We start from the raw sequence: 23,179 nt of genomic DNA on the forward strand, positions 1-23,179 counted from the left end.
CCACAATACAGCAGGATCCTTCTTTCTTCACGTCCTCACCAATAGTTGTTTTTTCTTATATTGTTGATTTTTTTCCGTGATTTAAGGAACAAAACATGAGCAAAGGTGGGGGAGGGGGGAGAAAGAAAGAGAGAGAGAGAGAGAGAGAGACCAAGAAACAGACTCTTTAAACTATAGAGAACACAGTGGTGATTACCAGAGGGGAATGGAATGGGGGGATGAGTGAAATAGGTAATGGGTATTAACAACAGCACTTTGTGATGAGCACCAGGTGTTGTACTGAATTGTGAATCACTATATTGTACACCTGAAATTAATATTACACTGTATGTTAACTGAAATTTAAATAAATTATTTTTAAATGAAAAAAAAAAGGTCAGAGGATCTGAATAAGCATTTTTCCAAAGAAGGCATACAGAGAGACAATAGGTATATGAAAAGGTGCTTCACACCATCAATGATATGGAAAATGCAAGTCAAAATGACAATAAGCTATCACCTCATACCCGATGGCCAGATGGTTAGAATGGCTGTTAGCTAAAAGACAAGAAATAAGAAGAGTTGGTGAGGATGTGGAGAAAGGGAAACTATCTACTGTTGGTGGGAATGTAAATAGGCACAACCATTATGGAAAATAGTATGTAGTTTCCTCACAAACTCAAGAACAGAACCACTGTATGGTTCAGCAACATTATTTCTAGGTATTTCTCTAAAGATCTTAAGATATCTGTATTCCCATGTCCATTGTAACATTATTTATGTAGCTAAGGTATGGAAACAAAACTAAGTGTTCACCAATGAAAATATTATATGTATTAAATATATAAAATTATGAATTATAAAATGTATTATATATAAATGTATATTCTATATAATATAAACATAAAATATATATCATACATATGGTTTTATACACATATAGACACATATGCATATATTAAAAAAAGAATCCTACAGTTGCAATAACATAGACAGACCTAGAAAGTATTACGTTAAGTGAAATAAATCAGACAAAGACAAATATTGTATAATTTCATTTATTTATATGTGGAATCTAAACAACCTAAATACAGAGATACACAGAACGGATTAGTTGGTGCCAGAAGCGGGGGATGGGAGTAGTAGAAATAGGTAGAAGGAATCAAAAGTTACAAATTTCCACTTACAAGATGAATAAATTCTGGAGATTTAATGTACAGCATGGTGATTGATTGTATTTAATATTACAATGTGTATTTGAAAGTTGCTGTGAGAGTAAATCTTAAAATTTCTCATAACAAGGAAAAGAAAATTGCAAATACATGTGGTGACAGATGTTAACTAAACTTTTCAAGGTAATTATCTCATAGCGTCTACATATAGCAAATCATTATGCTGTACACTTTAAGCTACTACGTTACATGTCAATTTTATCTTAATAAAAGAGCTGAAGATGTATATAAATTTATATAGATAAATATATCTTGTATAAATAAATACACATTAGATAAATAGATCATGTATATAAATATACAGAATTAAGCAGAATTATTGGGAACTTCCATTTTAAGTATGTTTGCATACAAATGCAGAAAAGACTGTCTAGGCATAAAAGTTATTTTCCAAATGTTAATGACATGAAACAAACTAAAACAGAAACAATAGCTACTGTAGAGGGTCTAATTAGTATTCTAGAAGATGGACTGGAAAAAAAAATCTCACAATGCAGACAAACCCCAAAGATATGGGGAAAAAAATGAAAGAATAAATGGTAAGGTGGGAACTTGAATAGCTGATACTGAGACATAATGTGACAAAACAGGAGTTCTAAAAGAAGAAAAATCACAAAAGGCCTACATTATTAAAGGACCTTTTGTGACTTCTCTTTATTTTGAAGGGGTATTCAGTCCCAGGGAAAATTTATAGACAGAAAGTTTCACATGAATTTTTTGAACAGAGGATAGATATTAAACTTTAGGAACTTCCAAATAGAAAATACAGCTTACTTAAGCCATAAAATCAGAAAAAAATCACTCTAGAATTCCATAATCATATTTCCACAAGATAGAAAACAAACTTCATCTAAATGGCAAAAATACTTACTTATCTATTCTAACCAAATCAAAAGTCAATTAAGCTAGAAGGGTGATCTCAAGATAAAGAAGTAAAAGGAGTAGAGGAAACAGAAGTATGTACGTATAAACTCATAATATGTAGATTACCTAAAAGTGGCAGATGATACTATCATAGGGTATTTACAATACTTAGCAATTTTATTGGAATAAAGTATATACATATAAATGGGAAAATTTAATAATAGTCCAAATATATCAGAAAGAAAAATGAAAAATAGGAAATACAGACTTAGAGAAATTCATAAGTGTTGGTGATAAAAACCTTTAGCCAATTAAGTTGTTTTATAGAAAACATAAATGGTATTTAATGCAGGTCTATTATCAAAGAAATATCAATTTGTAAATAGCAGTTAGAAGATGGCAAATGCTAGCTAAATTGAAAATCATAGTAGACCTGCCAAACTTCTAGGCTAGGACATAGCTGAGAAAGAGAAAACTAGAAAAAGGTACAAACAACTCAGGGAAAGTAAGATGGGGGAGGAAAAGGGAGACCCTTCAATACTCAACTGTAAAAATATTATTTATTTTTATTTTTTAACTGTAAAATATTATAAAATTAAAGTAATAAAGCATATATATATATTTTAAACAAATGTAAATGAAAATATTTTATAAAAAGTCAAAGATTGAGAGGCTCACTTAAGTATAAATCCAAACTCCTCGACATCATTGTTGGTAAAAATATTTTGGATCTGACCACAAAGAAAAGGCAATAAAACAAAAATAAACAAGTAGAACCGCATCAAATAAAAAATTTTCCACACAGCAAAAGAAACCACCAATAAAATGAAACACAAAAGCAAAAACAACCTAGTGAATGGGAGAAAATATTTGGAACTCATGTATCAAAAAGAGTTAATATCCAACATATATACATATATGTGTATATATATATATATACTCATACAACTCAATAGCAGAAAAAAATCACAAAATAAACAAATTAAAAATGGGAAGAGAATATGAGTAGGCATTTTTCCAAAGAAGTCATGCAGATGGCCAACAAGCATATGAAAAGACACTCAATATCACTAATCATCAGAAATGCAAATCAAAACCGTAATGAGATAGTACCTCGCATATGTTAGAATGACTATCTAGATTCAGAAAGACAAGAAATAACAATTGTTGGTGAGAATGTGAACAGAAGGGAATACTTGTACACCATAGATTACAATGTAAATAAGTTCAGCCATTATAGAAAACAGTTTGGAGGTTCCTCAAAAAAAGTTAAAAATATAGAACTACCATAGGATCCAGCAATTGCACTTCTGGATATTAAAAACACTAATTTAAAAAAGATATGTGGACCTGTATGTTCATAGCAGCATTATTCACAATAGTATAAATGTAGAAACAACACACACACACACACTCACACACACATGAATACTATGCCAAAATAAAATAAATGAAATCTTGCCATTTGTGACTACATGGATAGATCTTGATGGTATTATGCTAAGTGAAATAAATCAGACAGGGAAAGATGAATACTGCATGATTTCACTTCTGCATGGAATCTAATAAATACAACAAACAAACAAAACAAAACATGCTGAGAGATATAGAGAACAGATTGGTCATGCCAAGGGAGGAAGGTGGTGTGGAATATGGGTGAAATGAATGAAGATGGACAAAAAAAGTACAAACTTCCAGTTACAAAATAAATAACTCATGGGAATGTAATGTGCAGCATGATTACTATTGTTAATAATACTGTACTGCATATTTGTAAGTTGCTAAGAGAGTATATCTTGAAAGTTCTTAACACAACAAAATGTTGTAACTACATAAGGTGATAGATTATAATTAGACTTATTGTGGTGATCATTTTACAGCATATACAAATATTAAATCATTATGTTGTACAGCTAAAATTAACATAATATGTCAATTTTACCCCAATTAAAAAAAGAATAAATCTAAGCATTTGTCCTCAAAATGATGAGAATAAATAAATGTTCAAAACAATGAAATGGACTAAGATATGGAAGGAAATGACTTTTCCTTCATCCTTGCAAGTAAATCCACAAAAATATTGATATCAACAATAGAAAAGTGTTGACTTAAGGTCAAATCTTTAAATGGCATAAATGATGAGTGTGACAAAATACTTGAATTAATGAATGGAGGGGTAGGGCAAAAGTTAATCCAGGAGGCATCATGAAGCCTGAAAGAGGAGAAAACTTAAAAGAATTTTATGCCACAGAAGTAAAAATATTGATATTTTTATAGTAGAAATCACCCAAGGACAGAGAAAAAAATTAACTGAAGGGATTTTTTTTAAAGGAAATGACCGTAAAAAGATGTAATGCCAGAAATTCCTGGGTACATGGAGTGCTAAAAGAAAAATCTGAGAAGAAAAACATCACATCAATGAGATTTCAGGGTAATCATAAAGAAAAATTCAAAGAAACCACCAACATTCTACAGTGTAATAAAAACCAAATTGGCATATGACTCCCCAATAGCATCTGCTACACAAAAAGTTACATACAGCTAACACCACTATACTGTACACTTAAAAATGGTCAGGAGGATAAAACACTTGACAGTGCAATCAATGACCAGATAAAAAACTAAAATAAATTAATATTTGTTTTTATCTTTTAGATAACACTTTGAAAAAAAAAGTTTTGAGTACAAATATATTCCATGATATAAGGACTCAGGATCTTAAATTTTTTTTTATTTTTATTTATTTATGATAGTCACAGAGAGAGAGAGGCGCAGAGACACAGGCAGAGGGAGAAGCAGGCTCCATGCACCAGGAGCCCGACGTGGGATTCGATCCCATGTCTCCAGGATCGCAACCTGGGCCAAAGGCAGGCGCCAAACCACTGCGCCACCCAGGGATCCCAGGACTCAGGATCTTAAAGCACATTTTATATCCTGATAAATGGCCTGGAGGAATAGCTCCATCTAGTAGAAAAATAATTCCAGAGGATGTGTCAAAATAAATAGTGAGTAAAGAGAAGTAAAAACTTAGTAAAGCACTCCACTAAATGGTGAAGCAAAAAAGACTATGTTTACAAGAATTTTAAACTAAAACACAAGATGAGGGCCACAAAGTGGGGAATAGAAGAGGTGATTGTAAGATACTTGCCATTTTAAGAGGAAGAAGCAACTATTTTCACATTTGAAATTTGATAGAGACAAGTAGACATAAGTAGGATTAATTAGTAGAGTAGTGATAATCACAAATAGAATGAAAATAGAATTATAATGTTAACCCACAAAAGACGATTTTCTATATCCAATGGAAAGTAGAAGCAAACAAATAAACAAAAACAAAAGGAGTGGGAGAAAAATGATCTAGAAATAGTAATTCACAAAACACACACACATGCAGGATTTGAAAAGTAGAGAACAGGTGAAAATAAAAAAATGGCAGACAGAATACTGGCTTCCAGTTACACTTATAAGGAACCTGAAAGATGCCACTCCATTCTAACAACTAAGAAGCTCAAACATTAAGTGTTCTTGGGTGTATAAAAGTAGGATAATTGCTGTTCCCAAGATTACAAACAAGTGAATGAAGGAAGTCCTGGCTCAGTGGAGCAGAGACTCTCAGGCAGAAACCACAAAGAGGACTTACGTCGGGGTAGGAAAACCTGAACTCCCATTAGCAGTTGCTGCAGTTACAATGTGGACAGCTCTAAGAGGCAAAAACTCCACGGGGACCCAATCACAGGAGAGACCCAAAATTTGACACAACCAACAAGAGCTCAGGTAAGTTTCTGCACTAAATATTAGAGAAAAATCCCCTTGGCCCCCAGCAGGGGGAAATCACACAATGTCTGCTCTCAGACCACAATACTATCAAATGTGGAAAGATAACTGAAAACCCCATAACATGTGGAGATTAAAAAACAAAATTCTGAATTACATATGGGTCAAAGAAGCCATCTCAAGATAAATTAGAAAATAATTTGAACTAAATTAAAATGTAAACACAACTTACCAAAATTTGTGAGATGCAATGAAAACAGTGCTTAGAGGGAAATTTATACCATTGAATGTATAGACTAGGAAAGAAGAAAAACCTAAATCAGTCATCAAAGTTTCCATCTTTGGACACTAGAAAAATAAAGAGAAATTAAATCTAAAGTAAGTAGGAGTAAATAAAAAAAATAGAGCAGAAATAAGTGTAATAGACAAAGGAAAATCAATAGGAAGAAACAATATAACCAAAACCTGGTTCCTTAAAAAAAGAATAAAATGGTTAAGCCTTTAGCTAGACCAAGAGAGAGAGGTAAGAAAGAGAAAGATAGAGACAGACAGACACAATACAAATTATAATATCAGAAATGAAAAAGCACATCACTACAGTCTCCATGGTCATTTAAAAAAAGATAATAAAGGAATACTATGAACAACTCTATGCCCAAAATTTGATAACCTAGATGAAAGGGATCAATTACTTGAAAGGCCCTATATGTCATAACTCACTATATGAGAATATATAGAAAATCTGAACTGGCCTATATCTATTGCATAAGTTGGGTCAATAATTAGTAACCTTCTTAAACAAAAAACAGAAGGCCCAGATGGATTCAATGGCAAATAATACCAAACATTTAAGGGGGGAATATTTTCTTCTTCTTTATTTTTTTAAAGATTTTATTTACTTATTCATGAGAGACACAGAGAGAGAGGTAGAGACACAGGCAGAGGGATAAGCAAGGTCCCTGTGAGGAGCCCCATGTAGGACTTGATCCCAGGACCTTGGGATCACAACCTGAGCCAAAGGCAGATGCGCAACCACTGAGCCACCCAGGCATCCCAGAGCAAATGCTTTCTAACAGTGTGATATTAACAAAAGGATAGACAGACTAAGGGAATAGCTCAGAGATCCCAGAAACAGAGCCAAATAAATACAATCAACTGATTTTTGAGAAAGGTGCAAAAGTAACACAGTGGAGCAGAGATCGTCTTTTCAATAAACGGTCCTGGAACAAGTGGACACATCTATATAGTTCTAATATGTAATAGTTATCTTGATCTTCTTACTAATGGTACTCTCATTTAATTCATAGTAAATGCACTCAATCTGGTAATAAACTGCATCATAACCTATTTTCAAAGACCAAAGCAAAACAGAATAATAATTTAAAAAAGCTTAAATTTTTCAACTTTCTGGAAACTTAAAAATAAAATCCTTCAGTTCTGAAAACTGGAGGGTTAAAGTAGAAGAAATAATAGTATTTCCAAAATGCTTAGAACAGTGAACAGGACTGTGTTCCTGCCCTAACAAAATGATTATAACAAAGTATAATCATTTAAAATGCAAAAATCATACAAATAGTCCTTAAAATTCAAATATTTTCTTAATAAAAGGCACAAGTATATAATGTATTTCTAAAATTTATAAGGGAAAACACTGTGAGTCTGTCATGAATAAATAAATAAAATCTTTTTTTTAATGATTGCTGTTTTTTTTTTTTTTAAGATTTTTTAAATTTATTTATTCATGGAAGACACACACACACACAGAGGCAGAGACACAGGCAGAGGGAGAAGCAGGCTCCATGCAGGGAGCCCGACGTGGGACTCGATCCAGGGTCTCCAGGATCACGCCCTGGGCCGAAGGCAGCGCTAAACCACTGAGCCAATCCTCTCAAGCCCTGTCACTGGTTTATCAACTAAGATTATATAATATTCTAGATCCTTTGTTGTCAATCTTCACAGCATCTTTGCCAGCAACAATTTTTCTCTCAAGAAACCACTTTCTTTACTGAGCCCTAAGAAGAAACTCCTCATCTATTCAAGTTTTATCAGGAGACTTCTAGTTCTCTTGCTATTTCCACCACAGCTTCAGTTACTTCCATCACTGAAGTCTTGATCTGCTCAAAGTCATACATTGGGGCTGGAATTAACTGCTTTCAAACTCCTGTTAATGTTCTATTTTGACCTCTTCCCGTAAATCACAAATACTCTTAAATGGCATCTAGAATGGTAAATCCTTTCCAGAAGGTTTTAAATTTATTTTGTCCATATCCATCAGAGGAATTACTATCTATGGGATCTAGAGTTTTTAATAATGCATTTCTTAAATCATAAAAAGTAAAAGTCAACATTACTTCCTGATCCATGAGCTGCAGACTGGAAGATGTTTTAGCAGACTTGAAAATCAGGTACATTTCAACGTATATACCCTTTAGAGCTCTTAGGTGAACCAGGCGATTGTTGGTGAGCAGGAAAATTGTAAAAGGGCTCCTTTTTTTTTTTCCTGAGCAGTAGGTCTCAACAATGGGTTTAAAATAGTTGGTAAACCATGTTATAAACAGATGTCCTGTCATTCAGGCTTTAATGTTTTATTTACAGAGCACAGGCAGAGTAAATTGAGCATAATTCCCAGGGCTCTAGGATTTTCAGAATGATTCATGAGCATTAGCCTAAACATAAAGTCTCTAGCTACATTAGTCCCTAATAAGAGGGTCAACCTGTTCGTTGAAGCTGTAAAGCCAGGCACTGATTTCTTTCTAGCAAGGAAAGCTTTTGATAGCATCTTCCAATAGAAGTTTGTTTTGTCTATACTGAAAATCTGTTATTTAGTGTAGTGTAGTGTAGATCATTAATGATCTTAGCTGGATCTACCAGGTAATTTGCTGCAGCTTCTTTACCAGCAGTTGCTGGTTCTTCTTAAACTTTCACGTTATGGTTATAGTTTCTTTCCTGAAGCTTCATGAACCAACCTCTGCTAGCTTCACACTTTTCTTCTGCAGTTCCTCACCTCTCTCAGCCTTCATAGAATTGAAGAGTCAAGGCTTTGCTCTGGATTAGGCTTTGACTTAAGAAAATGTTGTGGCTGGTTTGATCTTCTATCCAGACCACTTAGACTTTCTTCAAATCAGCAATAAGGCTCTTACGTTTTTGTTGTTGTTGTTGTTATTATTGTTGTTTGCATGTTCAATGGAGTAATACTTTTAATTTCCTTCAAGAAATTTTCCTTTGCATTCACAACTTGGCTTTTTGGGCAGGAGACTTAGCTTTTGGCCTATCTCAGTGTCCCATTCCACATGTATTCCTCTTTAGGCTTAATCATTTCTAACTTTGATTTAAAGTGAGAGATGTAAAATAATAATAATAATAATTTTTTAAAAAGTGAGAAATATGTGACTCTTCATTTCACTTGAATACTTAAAGTTTATGGTGGAGTTATTAAGCGGCCCAATTTCAATATTGTTGTATCTCAGGAAATAGGGAGACTGAATGAGAGGGAGAGCGAGATGGGGGAGGGCCAGTCAGTCAGTAGAGCAGTCAAACACACACTATGGATTAAGTTTGCCATCTTATGTGGGCACAGTTTGGGGTGACCCTAAATAATGACAATAGTAAAATCAAGGATCACCGATCACAGATTACCAAAACAAATATAATAATAATGGAAGAGTTTGAAATGCTGGAAAAAATTACCAATATAAGACACAGAGACATGATGTGAGCAGATGCTGTTGAAAAAATCATGCCAATAAGCTTGCTCAAATGTGGAGTTGCCACACACCTTTAATTTAAAAAAAATGTATATGAAGTGCAAGGAAATAGAGAACAATAAAATGAGATATACCTATCTTAGACATCATATATTTTAGCCTAATGAAATCAGGTTCTGTGCATTTTTAAAATGTAAATTATAGATTTACTTTTATTTAGTACTTTATGGGGTTCACAGTATCTATTTATCTATTATCATCTGTCTACCTATCTATATTCATTTGCTCCCCACAAAAGACAGTCAGTCTAGGTAATAAGCCAGATAATTTTATTTCATTCTGTATAATAAGATGTGTTAATTCTAAAAAAACAGACTGTATGGAAGATAAAACCTTAGCACTTAGGTCTTTTGCTGCAAGAGAAGGAAGGGAGAAAGAGAGGATAGGGAGGAAGAAAAAATACAAATTGGAAAAGATGAAGCTAAACTTTCCTATTCTTAATGGATTTTATTTTCATAATAGAAACCATAAGACTATCTGTAGATAAATTTCTAGAAATGATAAGAGAGTTTAGCTAGTGTGTTGGATTCAATATCATAACACAAACATCAATTTATTTATATACAGAGCCAAAAATAGAAACTGAGATTTTTACAACACAACTTACCATAACAATAGAAATGTAAGTATCTGGGAACAAAACTTAACAACTATTTTCTAAAGCTCTATAAATAAATTCCTTGCTGAGAAATTTAAATTCATAGATGAAAATGCAGCATAATTCATCAACATAAGTGTTTTAAAATATAACATGTCTCTTTTATATGGAAAATTAAATGATTAATATAAATATGTATACATATGTACATATATAAATAAAATGTGCATACATATGTGTATATATATTATATATGGAGAGACAAATAGAGAAAGACACAGAAATAAAGAAGCAGTAGAATGATTAAACAAAGTGATTGCATCTGGGAGGTGCTGGGGTTAAGGAAAACCCAAAAAGCTTATGCCTTAGGGTTATCCTATTCTTAAACTATTTGTATTACCTATTTTTATCAATAACTTATGATCATCTATTGATATTTTAATGTGTTTACAGAAAATTGTTTCACTATATAAGAAATGTAAAACAATGATCTTGTAATTTAAACATTTATTTCAGGCTCTGGGTTATAAACCCCTTAGTGGATGATTAAGCAAACCTAATTAGTAAGCTTTGCACTAAGTAAAGAGACTTGGTTATCTAATGAATTAGTGCTTCATTAGGGGTTCAGTTTTGTTATAATTGTGAGTTAAGTCAGTCCTAAATTAATAATAATAAACATGACTTTTGAAATATAACGATCTCCTGTACTACCCATTTTTACAACTTTATAACAAAAATTTTAAACAGAACTTTAAATAATTAATTAATAGTCATAAACATGATTTTGTCATAAGGCAATTTTACTGCCATAGGGTCGTCAGCTCTTCTTAAAAGGTAAACATGCAAAAAAATCGGGCACTTTTATTAAATAAGATAGCAGAGTAACTTAACTCACAATTATAGTTCTATACTTTTAAGATTTTTTATTTATTTGAGAATGAGAGAGAGCATGAGTGGGGGCAGAGGGAGAGGGAGATGCAGACTCCCTGCTGAGCAGGAAGCCAGATGTGGGGCTCAATCCCTGGACTCCCAGATCATCACCAGAGTGGAAGGCAGACATTTAACCAACTGAACCACCCAGGCACCCCAGTTCAATGCATTTTTTTTTATTGTGTTGTCTGTCTGTCCTTCTCTTGGTTGTTAGGCAAAAACAGTAGCGAAATATTAAAGGCAAACAATGAAAATCAGATTTTAGCTTTGACATAAATTTATTATTTCACTCTAGCAGTCACTTTCAACAAAGTTTTTAAAATAAGTTATTTATTTATTTTAGAGAGAAAAAGACAGCGGGGGTGGGGCAGGGAGAGAGAGAGAAAGAATCTCAAGCAGATTCCTCATTGAGTGAGAAGCCCAAGGTGGGGCTTGGTCTCACAACTCTGAAATCATGAACCAGATCGAAATCGAGTCAGATGCTTAATGGATTGAGCCATCCAGGTGTCTCTAACAAACCTTTATCAAATAAATATTTTATCTTTCTATCATGTCTTTCTCAAAACCTCTCTGAAGAATAAGGCTGGCTGTTCATTAGATCAAGGTTTCAAAGGAGATTTTATTTTACATTTTTAAAATACTTCTATCATGACATATTAAGATTATTTATCAGTATTCTTGTTAGAAAAGTGATTGAAATGTTGGAGGAAAAAGGGTGGAATGTAGAACAAATGAAGAAATCCTCTTTTACTGAGATCCTCTATATACAGACACCTGCAACTTATACAATGATTTCTTCAAATCTTGATTTTCCTTAATATGTGAATTTTTAGTAATTAAATAGATAATCAGGTTGGCTTTGATATCATTCAGTGTGCCTAGATCAGAACTCATAAAACTATAAAAGTTTAACACAGAAATTAAATATTGCCCATAAGAGATTTATCTATGATAGATAAGGATCATATATTGAGATGAGGTGATCAAAATGCATAAAAGACTGGAAAGCCATCCATGGTATAAATATGGTGAATAGCCATATCTTTTGACTAACCATACTGAGATTCATGAACCTAAAGAGTAGCTTTATTGATTCCACGTAGAAGTTTTCTGAGGTATATCAATTATTCTCTGCCTGTAAGAATGAAGCCAGAGCAATGTTGGCACTTGTATGAAAGCACTCTGCTTCATACCTACCCAAAGAAACATTACCATTTTCATCTTTTTTCTCTTCTCTCCCATCACACAGTATTTCCAGTGGGATGTAGAATACAAGAGTGACTTGCTGTCAATTCACCAGTTTTTCAAGTGTGACTAGACCTTAGTTCTCTCAACCTTTATTTTATGAAGCTTGTTCAAAGACATGTAATCTGTTAATCATGTATACATGCTAATTATTAGAGCTATTCAATGTTTATTCAGGTTTAAAAATATTTGATAATTTCAGGGTTTTTTGTGATGGTATCATTTGATGATGCCCTGTTACATCACATAATGTAATATGTAGACCATTTATAAATGCTTTGCCTAGACCTTACAAAGTATCAGTAAAATTATCAAGAAACAAAACAGTGGTGAAACAGATCTTTATAGACAAGAATTAATTGAGCCTGCTGCCATATTCTTTGTTTTCTCTTCAAATCTATCTTTATATTTGCTGAGTTTTTCTTTTCTACTCTTATCCCCTGCCCTGTGTAACATCCATAAAATTCTGTTCATAATTGACATTTTAGCACTGGTGTTTCCTTTTCCATCTTTTTTCTGTCTATTCATATATGGTATTTAAGCCAGTCTTTATTATTTGCTCTTTATGAATTTATATCTTTTTTCACTATCATGAATCTTCAGGAAGGGGCCTTATTATCTATATTTACAATAATAGAAATAGTTCTGCTGAGTGCTATGCATTGTGATATAAGACTTAAGTGATTACTATCAGTTTCCTATGAATGTTCTGAGTTCAGATATCTTAAAATATCCAATGTCATTGAATAAAGTAAACGATTCTGATAACACCCCTAGAAAAATATGCTTGTTCACTGTTAATGAAGCTGTAGGCAAACTGAAGTGAGGTTCCCAAAGGATTTATCATAAATAAATCCACCATGACAAAGAATTGGTTGTATTTTTTTTCTCTCTCTAATATTAAGGTGATGTCATGTCACAAAATTTCCCAGTCTTAAACTATTCAATATAAGCATACATCAGGCAAGGTAAATATATGGCTTTTTAAAATTAGTTTTTGAAAGATATATGGGGGATTTAACCATAGACTGAAATTTGCTTTTATTGCTCATTTATTATTTTCTCTTTATCATATCTTCCTCTTATCTCCTATTTTCAACACTTCAAAACAATATATAGCTTAATTTTTTAAAAAGATTTTATTTATTTATTCATGAGAGACACACAGAGAGAAGCAGAGACACAGGTAAAGGGAGAGAAGCAGGTTCCCTGTGGGGAGCCTGATGTGGGACTCAATCCCAGGACCCCTGGGATTACGACCTGAGCTGAAGGCAGACTCTCAAACACTAAGCCACCCAGGTGTCCCATATAGCTTAACTCTTAATGAACACCCTGAAGATCAGTGCAGAAATAGAAATTTGCTTCCATTTTTTTTCCTCAACTAAGATTATTAGATTATCACAAAGGAAACTTTTCACCATGATGTCAAAGACTGGAGCTCCATGTTAACTAAGAAATGTCAAGATTCAATTATTCCAGATTACTACATGGGACAAATGTGGTCCAAGGTCAAACTGAAGGAAATAGGGGACAGAATGCATGACTTTTGAAGTTATGATGTATGCTTTCTAGACAACCTTCCCAATTTAGTTCTGTTGTATCCCTAGTCTCTCTGTGGCCTTCTTGTCTTCTCTTGCTCTTAGCTGTAATAGTACACCCTCTTCTCACCCAACAAGGCATTAACCTTGTCCCATACAACAAATCTGTTTGCATTCAAAGTTTCTCCTAACATTTGGAATAGAAAATATGTACTAGGAAACATAATACCAACTTTTAATATATATTATTGTAAATAAAACATTATGATGTCTATTTGATATAAATTAATGGAAGTGAATGAACTTGCTCAATGTCAAATAGATAGAGCTTGATAGTATTTGTTTCTTACCATCCTCTTTGCCCCCAAGTGTGGTGCTTTGCCAAAAGAATAGTTACTCTGTGTTTTGATCTTATAAAAAAATAAAAATCATAAAATGATTTAAAAAGTAAGAAAAAAATAAAAATAAGTCAAATAGAGACAAAAATGATTGGATAAGTTAGAGGATTTGCTTTCAATGAGGAGGCCTCTGGGAAATCAAGGGCATCTCTCAGACAATGCTCTTTACAGATACAAAGAAATATTTTATAGGAAGTGCAGGAGAACTTTATAACAAATTACTGTTTATGTTCATTCAACCACTTTGCCCACCCAAGCAGTCATACAGCCAAGAGCTTAGTAGTGACCCCAAACTTATATACAACCCTTGAATTTCATCTTGTTTGTAGCAGCTATACTTATATTCTGTACATAAGTTTATGAAGCCCCTATCAGTTTCCCCTTTCCTACTATCATCATTTCTTAATTTGGCCTTAGGACTACCTGGCACATCCTCACAATACATTCTAATGACTCAGATCTCCACAATCACCTCCATGTACCTGAGTCATGTCCTGTCCCATGAACACTTGAATCCAGGGGAGAAGTAGTAGGCATAGTAAGGAATCTTTTATTGTCTTCACAAAGTCAGTTCTGAGCCTCTTAAGTACATACTTCACACATTTCTGCTCATGTAAGGGAGTTGTAAATATTTTGAAAAAATAACATTCACAGGCCATAAAATCAATTTATAAGATAAGAAGGAGGAGTGGGAGAAACAGACCAATCTCTTCATGATTATTGATCAGCCTCTTTCTGCCCACTATATGCCTTTGTTTCCTCTTTTCCAATGCGGACCTGGTATCCAAATGGATGTAATTCACTTCTGGGACCCTTGCAATATACCATCTCCTAAAAATGTAATTCTAGAAATGTAAATCTTTTTGAAAAAAAAATTATCAAGCCAATCAGTCACACGTCCTAGAGAGGAAAGAAAGGTTCTCCAAAAGTCACATATCTGACATATAGCTGAGCTATCAGACTCATGGAAAAATCTTTATTCAAGATGGCAGATAGAGTTAGTCTGACTTTATCTCTATTCTGTTGTTAATGACCTTGAAAATCAAGAAAAACTTTTCTGGGAATTTGCAGCTTCAGACAAGATCAACGCTTGTTGAAAAAAAAATAGTTATTTCCATCTGCTGTTTGATTTCTGTCCTTCGATCTGACTATTACACCCACATTCTCAAAGGTCAGAGAATTTTGCTGTATTTGATCTTCAGTAGGTGGGAGACATCACTTTTAAAAAGTACCATTTTCAGGACAGGCACAAAAAAAGGTGAATCTAATAAAGTTCTAGAAAGAATGATTACAAAGTCAGATCTCAAAGGTTTGATTTACTTGCTGAAGAGCAGAGAGATAATAGTTATGTAACAGGAACAAAAATAATCACACAATGAGAATGGCATGATTCTTTAAAGTGTCTACTAATTATCATATTTTTGAGACTTAATAGAAATCAGCATGCAATCCTGATGATTTATGTGGCTCTCTCCTACTGTGATGTACTTCCACTATACGCACCGTTCTTCAATTATTGTTGTTTTTACTATTTGTTCTCCTACCTGGAGAATATCAAGAATGTTATGGTCTTAAGTTTAGTAAACACATAGAAAATATTTAATCATTTAAGAAAAGTATCCTTTGTAAACCATGCACTTTGTGAACAAGATTTTTGAGAATAAGTAGCAAAACAATGCCCAAGGATGAGATTCTTATCATCTTTATTATGACCTACTTGAGCTTATTTCCATAAATAGAAATGCACACCAAAAAAGAGAATAAATGGGAACAACATATCTAGGATTGTAAAACAGTTATGGGTACTTAGGGTTGGGTACTTAGGTACCTTGAAGAAGTAGACATTTTTTTCAATTGCAAAGGTTATTCTATCTATATTCACTATTTCAAGTACTTATTGTATTCCAAAGCTGTGCTGCTCGCTACTGTATTGTGTCTCACTATTCTGCTAACCAAAATTATAGTATAGCAGTTAATATCTATTTAATTTTTACAATATACCAGACAGTCTGGTAAGGTCATATGTGAATTACGTTAATTAGTGCAAAGTGTTATCAGGTAGTATTGTGATTTTATAAATTAAAGTTTGTTGAATACAGTACTGGGGTATCAGATGGTAAGCCTTGGATGAACAAAAGACCAAAGGGAGTGAAGTAGAGTCATTTATGAATCAGATGTCCTAAAGAAGTGTTAGGCACTCTTTGAGGGCCACAAAGGGACATCAAGACAGGATACAGGCAGAGAGAGAGCATCAGATCGTGTGCCACAGGTCTCTATTAGAGTCTGTAGGTGAAGAACTTTAAAATTTCAAAGCTAAGACCAGATTGGTCAGTGCAAACCAAGAGAGGGTTTTGATTAGCTTCATAGTGTACTATCTAAGAGGCACACAAGGGAAGGTCCCAGGATACAGGGAGATTGTTTATCACAAATCCTGTTGGGAAGTCATATCAGAAACATTCATGTACATATATTGCTGCAACATTTTATCCAGGGCATGCCTTGCATGAAGGACTATGTCATTTTAAGGTTAGAGCAGACCACTTAACCAAACATCATGAATGCTGAAACAGTAATAGCATTGAGCAGCTTAGCTGAATTCTTGATAAGTAGGTTGTGTTCTTGCCTCTATTTCTAATAGGGAAACTGAAGACCATAACAATTTTGCAATTTGTTAAAGATCACACAACTAGTGTGGAGTTGAATAGTTGAAGTCAGGAATGATTTTATTTTATCTACTTCCAGATCACAAATATCTTCAGTACCACCTTCCCAATTTAAAAAAAAAATCTTTTCTTAGATAGTTTGTAGCCTAATCTAGAAGAGATGCTTTCTAAGGATAAAAGCACTTATTCCCAAAGGAAAATGATCATTAGAAGTTACACTGAAAAAAAATTTTAAAGAAGTTATACTGATAATCTGTAATATGTGAGACACACTGTAAAAGGTGTGGACAATTAATTTGAGAGAATGAGTCTGTATGTAAGGAGATCTGGAGCTGGAGGGTATTGAAACAGTGTGGAAGAAGCATGGCAGTGTCTGAACCAGCTTAGTGGTAGAAAAGAAGTATAGTTTGCAAAACCTTTAGAGGAACATGCTCAAGAAAAGTCAACTAAACTTGAGAATATGAAGAATATGAAGAGGCAACAATCAAGAAACAAGCAAGCATTGTAAATAAGACAACATTTAAATTTAAATTTCTTTTCCCAGAATAGGAACTAAATTATGGAGAATATATTGATAAAAAATTCTAAGATGATATTAAAATACATTGAATACAAAAATTTTAGATGAAATTGGCCAATCATCAAAAATTTTCTGAGTATTCGTAAGAAAAAAACAAAAAACTTTTAAATCTACAAAGTGTTTGTAATAAGGACTAAATAATATATAGTATTTGTAAAGTATCTAATAGACAATTCAGTACAGAAAATGAATTTGCAAAGTTGGCAACTTTTCTTCCATAACCATGGCCAAAATTAGTCCATATCTAAGAGTGCTGATTTTAATACATTGGAGCTTCCCTTTTCATTTCTATCCAATAAATATTTTTAGTACTAAACAATGTGCCAGAGTCTGCAAATATAAAAAATAAATAATATTCACTCCCCATTTAGCACATGTAAATAAAGAAAAGTTGGTGAAACAGTCCATAAAATTGTGAGCATCTACTATATCCCAGGCATTGGCTCATGTTACTCAGGTTTGAGTTTTCCTAATGATTGAAAGTGTAAATCTTAGTATTGCTATCTTGTTAATTGCTTTCTTTCTCTCTTGTGTGTATATATATATATATATATATATATATATATATATATATATATTACTTTCTTCTTTCTTTTCCTCTTTCCCTGTCTTCCTTTCTGTTGTGTTGAATTTTGTAAAGGTAAGGTTGGTTTCCTTTTTGTTTACTTTCATGTATCTTCCACAGGTGTTTTCTTTATGTTCCCCAAGAGGCTTATAAAATACACTATAGTTATAAAAATCTATTTTTAGCTGATAAGAAATTTAATTTCAGTAACATACAGAAAAATCTACACTGTACTTATCACCCTCACACACTTTCTGCTATGATGTCACAGATTGCATCTTTTTTAATATTATATATCTATTAAGTCTTTTATAATTGCTTTTACATTTTTGTCTTTTAATTTCTATACCAAAATTAAAATTGATTTGTGCACCGCCATTACAGTATTAGTTCATTCTATATTTCTCTGTATATTTACATTTGACATCAAGGTTTATACCTTTATATATTTCTATGTTGTTCTTTAGCATTTTTTCATTTCAATATGATGGACTCCTTTTAGTATTTCCTATAAGGCAGTTTTAGTAGTGATGAACTGATTCAACTTTTCTTTATCTGAGCAAGTCCCTACCTCTTCTTCATAAACTCTCTTTCCCATTTTGTAGCATCCCAGATTACATCTAAGATCCTTACCATTTGAAAGATTTTCCTATAGCATTTACATTTTAGTAGAAAAACAACAGTTATTTGAAAAAATGAGTTAGTGGCTAACATATAAAGAGTAAATTAATCATTTAATTAATTGGTTGATATGAAGCTAATCATATATGAGGGGCAGTGGGAGTGGAGGGTTGCAGAGTGATGCTATGTATAAAGAGTTAATAAGATTTTACTAATTCTGTGGTTTTATTATATTATGTTATTCACTATTTTTTGGTTGATAATTAAAACAAGAATCTTAGAGTACATAACTTGTCCAGCATCACACGCCTAGTTATGTGGCTGAGCTAAAATTTGAACACATGGATTGTGGCTCCAGTCTGCATTAAATAACATTCTACCAATGTAAGTGTCATCAGGATTAACAGGCAAACTAAAAGAAACAAAAGAGGATGACACAACTTTCAACAGAAAAGATAGTAAGAAAACAGGAAATCAAAATTATTCATTATCTACTCTGAATTAGATGTTCTATTAGGTGCTTTATTTTATTAATTGCAATGTAACATACGGAAATAAGCATTGCGGTATTTTTATAAATAAGCAAACTGATGTTTCAGTTGCAATAAAAATAGCCAAATATGGGTTGAGGAATCAGAGGAACCAAAAAAGATTAAAGACACATTCTGAATTTATCTATAATTTCCCTTCATACCTATTATTATCTCGTTGCATACCAGTCATTAATAATTTACTTTTCTCCTAAAACTGTAGCAATCAGTGATATAGTTGTTGTTGTTGCTGTTGTTTGGTAAGATTTAAACAGTCCAAAAAGGTTTACGTGCACTACCAAAACCAGCTATATTATCACTGTTGTTATTAATTGCTGCTTTTTAGTCTTTTTAGCTTGCTGATCTAAAAGGACTATGATGTAAATTGCTACTGCCACTGGGGAAAATAGTGTAGAGATTCCTCAAAAAATTAAAAAGAGAAATATTATATGATCCAATGATTCTGCTATTGGACACTTACCCAAGGAACAAGAAAACACTAATTCAAAAAGATATATGCACACTTATGTTTATTGTAGAATTATTTATAGTACCCAAGACATGGATGCAACCTAAGTGCCCATCAGTAGACAAATGGTTAAGGAAAATGTGGTATAGATGCACAATGGGATATTACACAACCATTAAAAAAGGATGAGATCATGCTATTTGAACAACATGGGTGGACCTATAGGGTTTTATGCCAAGTGAAATAAGTCAGATGGAGAAATACAAATACCATATGATTCTATTCATAAATGGAATATTAAAAATGAATAAATAAGCGAAAGGAAGAATCTAATCACAAATACAGAGAAAAAACTGATGGTTATTAGAGGAAAGGAGGGACTGGACAAAATAGGTGAAGGGAGACGGAGTCAACAGGCTTCCAGTTAAAGAACGAATAAGTCATGGGAATAAAAATGAGAGCACAAGGAATATAGTCAATGATATAATAGAAAAGTAATGGGATAGATGGTAACTATATTTGTGGTGAACATAGTGTAATGTATAAACTTGTCAAGTCACTAAGTGGTACACCTGAAAGTAATGTAATCTTTGTGTCAACTATATTCAAATAAAATAAATAAATAAATAAATAAATAAATAAATAAATAAATGCATAATACATACATACATAGACTAAAACTCATAATGTAAAATACTCAATAGTTTACTGTAAGCAGCACTTGTCCTCCACCAGGTGCAGTTTCTCTGTGGAGTGTATAATGTCATATCAATTCACTACATTCTTCTTTCCAGGTCAAGTACAAGATGCTGACCATTCTACCTGACTGGAATTATTTTTTTCTGGAATTCTGTGAAGGTTTGAAGTTCCCTGAACCTCCTCTGGAGCCTATGGATTACAGTACTAAAAACATTATTGGAACTAGATTATATTCATGCTACTCCAAATACAATTAATGCTCTTCATTGGTCCCATAGATTCTTGGTGGAAATTAGGAAAACTTACATTATTTTACACCTTTGTCTAAACTTTTCTTTATAATAAAATTGGTTTATTTTCTTTATCAATAAAAACTAGTAACATTCTATTCAATCAATATATGTTAACTAAATATATATATATATATATATATATATATATATATATATATTCAAGTTAACTGTTTAATAATTTCTGACCAATCAACCACTACATTTTTATTGACTTCAATCTTTAAAACTTGCTTCAAGGTAATTGCTTTGTCAACCTTGATTTTCATTGTTTTCTAAACAGAATTGAGCAGTTGTTTTGGCCTCATAAAGATGAAGCCTGAAGAAATGTGTGTGTGAGGGGGAGAATAGAAATATATAAATGCATAATAGAGATAGTGCAGATCACAATGAAGAATATTCTGGCAGACACTGAGATGGGAGTAGGAATTTAATGTCTTTCTTTTATATTTATTTATATGTAGAAGCTTTTTCTTATCCTTTTTACTTTGGGGATTAAATCTAACAAAGACAACTGGCACTCTCATTTTATTTTATTTTTTTTTAATTTTTTCGGCACTCTCATTTTAAAGTGGATCTGGATTTTGTTGGATAATTTATGACTTATATCTTAAAATTACCCTTGTTTTATGGAAATAATAGTACTTCAAATATTCCCGATATCTAATTTTTCTAGGAAAAAAAAAGGAAATGAATACTTTCCATTGATAGAGTTGAGAAATTTTAGGATTTGAACCTCTAAACTAAGTCAGCCTAAAAAGAATCAGGATTGGGTCCATATCATGCAACTCATGCAGAAGCAGAACATATTGAAAGGATATAGATCAAGACATTTTGAAAGAACAGATTCTGTTGAAATAAGCATGGTATTTGTCTTATTACCTATGAGTATCTGAAGCAAGAGGCTGGAGTGCTATACCAATTTGAATATCCTTGAAGTTGTTATGCCTTGCAAATCCAAATAAGTTTATCTACACTAGCATGTTAACATTGCAATATTTCATCCATTATACTGCAGGTTTCGGTGTTGTCTAAAACATAAACTAATTGTTATTTCTCTTTTTCTTTTTGAAGGTTTTATTTATTTATTTATGAGAGAGAGAGAGAGAGAGAGAGAGGCAGAGGGAGAAGCAGGCCCCATGCAGGAAGCCCAACCTGGGACTCGATCCCTGGTCTCCAGTATCATGCCCTGGGCCAAAGGCAGCACTAAACTGCTGAGCCATCTGGGCTGCCCTTATTTCTCTTTTTCAAGATGGAACTCAAACTCTTAATCATGACCTAATTTCTGCTTCCCTTTGAATTATTTTTAAAACCCAATCTCTTCTCCCAGTACTTAGAAATATTTACATTTTCTGGAATTTGTTATGATGGCTAAATATCCATTCCTTAAGATATGTTGTGCACTGTGCTTTTAACATATTTTCTCCGAATAATTGGGTGAATTTCATCACAAAGAACTTCCTTTTATTCTTCCTATAGGAGACACAGGTCTATCACTCCTATTGGAAGGACAACAATGAAAATTTATTTAAGACTATAATTTAAACACATAATTGAAAACCTTTCATTTATTTTTGGTGAGAATACAAAGTGGTACAGTCATTTTAGAACCCTCAGTGCCCATCAAATGATGAATGGATAAAGAAGATGGGGTCTATGCATACAATGGAATATTACTCAGCCATTAGAAACGACAAATACCCACCATTTGCTTCGACGTGGATGGAACTGGAGGGTATTATGCTGAGTGAAGTAAGTCAATTGGAGAAGGACAAACATTATATGCTCTCATTCATTTGGGGAATATAAAAAATAGTGAAAGGGAATAAAGGGGACAGGAGAAAAACTGAGTGGGAAATATCAGAAAGGGAGACAGAACATGAAAGACTCCTAACTCTGGGAAACGAACAAGGGGTGGTGGAAGGGGAGGTGGCAGGGGGTGGGGGTGACTGGGTGACGGGCACTGAGGGGGGCACTTGATGGGATGAGCACTGGGTGCTATTCTATATGTTGGCAAATTGAACACCAATAAAAATAAATTTATTTTAAAAAATAATAAATAAAATAAAATAGTATCTCTATCACCCTAAAAAAAAAAAAAAAAAAAGAACACAGGTGATTTCTTACAAAACTAAACATACTTTTACCATGTAACTCAGCAGACATGTTTCTTGGTATTTACCCAAAAGAGTTGCAAACGTATGTCCACATAGAGACCTGCACATGAATGCTTGTAAGAAACTTTATTCATAATTGCCAATATTTGGAAGCAAACATGGTGTCTTTCAGTGGGTGAATGTATAAACTGTGATCCATACTGACAATGAAATATTCATTCAGCACTAAAAAGAAGTAAGCTATTAAGACATGTAAAGATATGGAAGGTATTAAAAAATATTTCTAGTGAAAGAAATCAATCTGAAAAGGGTACATACTATGC

The sequence above is a fragment of the Canis aureus genome, chromosome 20 (genome assembly GCF_053574225.1).
Source record: "Canis aureus isolate CA01 chromosome 20, VMU_Caureus_v.1.0, whole genome shotgun sequence".
Classification (NCBI taxonomy): Eukaryota; Metazoa; Chordata; class Mammalia; order Carnivora; family Canidae; genus Canis; species Canis aureus.